Here is a 5,400-nt window from a genome sequence, read left to right as displayed (position 1 = left end):
GAGGGAAAGGGAGGGACACAGAGGAAGGGGAGGAAAGGGAATGGTGGTGAAGGGAGGGAAAGGGGGAGGAGAGGGTGGGAGAGGACAGGTGAGAGGAGAGGGAGGGGGAAAGGAGGAGGGCGGAAGGGAGGGGAGGGGTTGAGAGGGGAGGGGAGGTAAAGGAAGAGAAGTAGGCAAAGGGCAGGGCAGGTGATGGAGAAAGGAAGATCTTGAGGTGCCCAGCTTTGGTGATAAACTCAGGGTGACAGATACTCTAAGACTGGAGATCATGAATGGAAGAGTAAAGAGTTCTCCTTTCAGCATCAGCTCCAAGCTCCACCCAGTCCTCTGTAAAGGAAGTAACATTTCAGTTGGCTGGTGAAGAAAGGAAGGAAGGGAGGGAGGGAAGGAGGGAGGAGAAAGATCCAGCAGTTTTCTGTTTTGTAGAAATAATTTAGCATAGTAAAACATAGTACAGAATTTACCAAACAAAGCCTTGAAGCCTGGCTCTCCTGGAATGATAACTTTGAGAAAATAGTTCAAATTCTCTGAGTGTGTTTTGTCTGTCAAATAGGACCCATCAATTCTCATTATTTTTCCCCTGAGGATAGAATGAGGAAATGCCTGTCCTTTACCTAGATGAATGATTTATTATTGATTCACCAAAGAGGGCTAGAAGGTAATTTTGTACATATCACTAGCATGTCTCATAAAGAAACTGATGAGGATCAAGGCAATGCAGAAATTAAGTATTTTAAATGGAAAAATGTGTGATGTACAGATGTTCCAAAGGATCACAGTTTACACATAAAAATGTACAGTTATTATCCATCTGTAAAGAAAAAAGAAATGAATTGAAAAATATAACGAAGGTGGGAGAGTTTCAGTCAACGATGTCAATGATCACTTTAAATGATAATTTTCTAAGTCCACCATTTAGATGACAGAGAGAGAGAGTGCATTCAAAAGCAAATCACAAATATCTATGTGCTGGTTAAAAACCACCTTACAGAGAGCATAACACATTTTTTGTCACAAGGGATCATAAACATGCGTGTGTAAACCCCACATATATTCTTTAGAATATTTCTATGGATGAAATATTCATTTTAATTGTACAAGTTTTATTATATTATAAACAGTGAGTACTTAATAGGAAAAGAAATCACAAAAATAAAATAAAATAACTTTTAATGTTTATTGTTTATAAAAAAGCATCAAAATTTTTAGCATTGACTGGTTTTTGGTGTACAAAGTCTAAAACAGGACTACAGAAATAAATTCCTATATAAACTATGATGAAAATGCCAATACCATGCTACAAACAAAAATCTTTATTTCAATTATTGCATCTAAGGCAGTTTGCACACAAGACAACAGCACATTTCTTACACACATATTGCTTACACTTACAGCATGTATTTTGCTTTCCTGGCCTTTTTGAAGAAGGTTCCTTATTATACTATGCAACGTGTAATTAACAGAAACATAAAACCTCAATAAAATAAGTATTAAATTCTTAATATGCATTGCACATTTAAAATAAACATCAACATTTTCACATCAGCTGTTTACTTGCTTATAAAACCTAAGAGATAACATCAGAAATAATAACTTACATGAATTACATTGTAACAGAAACAAAAATCTACCACAGCAATAATCTTTACTTCAAGTCAGGGATTGTGATGCCTCCTGCCTTTCCTTTGTTAGTTATGAAAGATGAATTAATTGTGGACTACTAACATAAGGCATGATGACTATAATTAATAATAATCTGCTGTATGCTTGAAATTTCCCAAGAAGGTAGATCTTAAGTGTTTCACCCCTCTAACTGAAAGAATAAGGAAAAGAAAAAAGTAACTGAGACATATAAGGTGATGTGTGTGTTAGTACATTTGATTATGATAATCATTTCCTAACATATATGTATATCAAAACATCAAGTTATACAAAGTTTATTAATTATACTTTAACCAACTCAGAAAAAAAATAGCCTGGCACTGAGTATTATTGAAAAGTTTTGAAGAAATCTGAAAATTTGGTTTAGAAGTAAGCCTTTATTTAAGAAAATGACCAATATATAGAGGAATAATCTCTACTCTTGAAGCAATCGTTTAAATTTTGTCTGTGCTTCAGTGTATACCGTGTTTGTTATCCACTATGTCCCCTAAAACACTAGTTGCCTTGAAGGTTTAGTTGTTGGTGAGCATTTCTGGTAGTAATTGGATCATGAGGGCTGCATCTTCATCAAGTAGATTGATCTATTGATGAAATCATAATTGGATAGCATAGTAGGGAGGTGATAGCAAAAGAAGGTGGGGCCTGGTTGAAAGGAATGGGTGAAAAAATGTGACCTTGGGAACTATATCTGGCCTCCAGCCACCTTTTCTCTGGATCTTTCTCCTACCTTCTTCTTCCTCGTTCCCATGAGTTGAGCAACTTTGTTTCAGGGTGGATTCCCCATAGTGACACTCTTCCTCACTAAAGTCCCAGAAGTCACAGAGCCAAATAACCAGGGACTGAAGCCTCTGAAACTGTGAACCAAAATAACTCCTTTTTCCTTTAAGTTATTTTCCTTAGGGACTTGTTCCTAGTAATAAAGAGCAGACTGACAGTAACACAATACATTTTTATTGATAATTTAATAATATTAAAATAAAAGTATCCAAATAAATATGTAAATTCTAAAGGCACACATTTGGTATTAAATATACCTGAGTAGTCAGGGCACTACTTAAGACCATTATGTAATATTAAACATATTCTGGAGCTGTAGGTTTTGAGAAAATTTCAAAAAGTATTTTTTACCATTAAGTATGAGAAATGTATTTTCACATAGCCAAGAGAATTGTTAGTGCAATTTTATAATAAAAATAAATTACATTAAAATATGACAAATTAAAGCAGTATCATAAATAAAAATATATTTCTATGCTTTATCGGGAAATATTATAATTATTAAAATATAATGGACTCAGCACATCTTCATGAAGAAGTGGAGAGGTGGAAAATGTGCCACTTCTACCTTACAATGAAGATTGTGGAAAAAAATCATCAAATTCATAATTCTTCTTTAGCTCATGGAGGTTTCCAACACCTAGGAAATACCTGTTCTAAGATCAAAAAAGAGACCACGAGTACTGCCTTACTTAGATAAAACACGAAAATGTGATATAAATAAAATTCACCCACCATGATTAGTGAATTAGTAGGCACTAAAGGTACACTGGTAAAACTCAGAAGCCCATGAAGACAAGAGAACTTAAAGGAGTCTGCAATGCCTTCAGTGCATTGAAGGTGTCCATCACCTACAACTTAATGGAGAGGTTTATTTCGGATCACAGTTTCAGGAGACACAGTCTGTAGTTAATAGCAGACACGTCATGGCAGAACAGCACAGCAGAGGAAAGCAGTTCATCCCTAGGTGGCCAAGAAGCATAGAGAGGAGGAAAGGCCCAGGGGCAAAAATGCACTCTTCCAGGTTACTTCCCCAGAGACTTGTCTCTTCTGACCAGGCCCTGCTACTAATAATGCACTCAGCTACAAATTCAGTGGAATAATCTACTGATGAGTATAGTGTCACCATGATCTAATCACTTTTCACACACATGACAATTTGGGGGGCTACTTTAGGTCTAAACCATCACACCATATAACACCATTGAAAGATAAGGAAAGACTGAAGAATAGTCCTGGATTGGAGCGAACTGAAGAGAAGTGACAATTAAATGCAATGTACTCTCATGGTTTGGAACAGTCGTAGAAAAAAATCATAAAGTCTCAATAAAATCTACAGTTAAATATATTGCTCAAATGGAAATGTTGTACTTTTTATAATCGCACTATGGTTAATGTGAGATGTTATCATTAGGAGCAGGTGGATGAAGGGTGCATAGAAATTTTGGTACTATATTTTCAGCTCTCTACAAGCCTAAAATTATCTCAGCTGTTTGTGAAAACTTATGCTCTCAATTCTGTGTTTCAAGGACATTATTTTGTTCTCTCTTGCATTGCTATACATTTTGTGGTAGTGGTTTTTCCTGTTGGCTGTGCATTTATATTACTGAAAATAGAAATAGTCATCTACTGTTAGGTAGCTACTAAATTGTACTGACAATAAACTGAGTTTACCAGTGTTCTTCTTGATGTTGAATCCATTAATGACACTTAAATTCCTCCTTAGTATTACTTGATACACTTCAGCCTTTGTCCTACTCTCCCTGAAACACTTTTTCCTTTGAGCTTCTGTAAGATCACCTTCTTGCTTTCCTTAACACTTATCTCTAGCCATGTATTCCTGACATTCTCCACAGATAGTTTTCTTTGTTATACCTAACCCAGAAACAGAATTCTTCTTTATCTTTATCTTCTGCATCCAATAAATCACCCAGTCTTGTACATTTTATTTCCTAAATGATTTTCGAATTGTTCAGTTATCTCCATTACCAGTGACCCTATCTTTGACCGGAAAAATATCATCTCAGTTATTGCAACAGTGTCTTAACTTGTATCTGTGCCTCTGGCTCATTCATCTTTCAGAATAGAAATTATTCAAAAACAAACCTGATTGTGGTAAACCCCTGTTTAAAATCACCCATAGCCTTCAGGATGGTTTAAAATCCTTTCAACCTATTCAGCTCTCCAGCCACATTACTCTCACCTTTAGACTTTCTTTTACAGTTATACCACAATAGAGTTATCTATCCTACATCTGAACCTTTCCACGTATAGTACTAATCAGCACACTCTTCCTTGCTGTGCCTTCTTTGTTCTCTGGTTAATTGTCACTCTATATTTGCATCTTTCCTTCAACCTGCATCCTCTTGAGGTTTTCCCCAATGCTCAGAACAGAGTTAAATGGCTTATTATGTAAACTTTTTTCATCACCTTTACCTGTCTCTGTTAAGTATTTCTTACAGCATTTCTGGTTACTTGTTTGCATCTTTTCCTCAATAAACTCTCAATTTCTGAAGATCAGCATCCCAGTCTTTTTCACTGTCAGTCCCTGAGCATCACAGTATGGGGTACAGTGTTAACATTCAGTGCTTATTTGTTGAGTGAATAAATACAACATCCTCCTGAAGTGACACTGAAAATGATGTGTTGAGCCCTGCTTAGTCGCCATCAAAAATCCTCCCTTCGTGATTCATAGAATAGTTTTTCACTGAATTAGTATGAATTAATGCTTATTCCCTGTACTCTCTGACATGCAGTTTTCTTCCCATTTCTACCACACCTGAAGAGTCAACTCAGTAAAGCAAAACAAGTGAGTGACAGTCACTGGGTCTATCCAAAAGCACTCACATGGATAGTACATGTTACACATGCCCTTCCTTTCAATATTGCCTTTCCTCACCTAGCATAATTCAACTTTAATTGATATAGAACCTTGTTTCTTTGTTTTGAGCATGCCATAAA

This window comes from Chinchilla lanigera, unplaced genomic scaffold, assembly GCF_000276665.1.
Source record: "Chinchilla lanigera isolate Chin_1 unplaced genomic scaffold, ChiLan1.0 scaffold00247, whole genome shotgun sequence".
Classification (NCBI taxonomy): Eukaryota; Metazoa; Chordata; class Mammalia; order Rodentia; family Chinchillidae; genus Chinchilla; species Chinchilla lanigera.
This window is presented reverse-complemented; position numbering follows the sequence as displayed.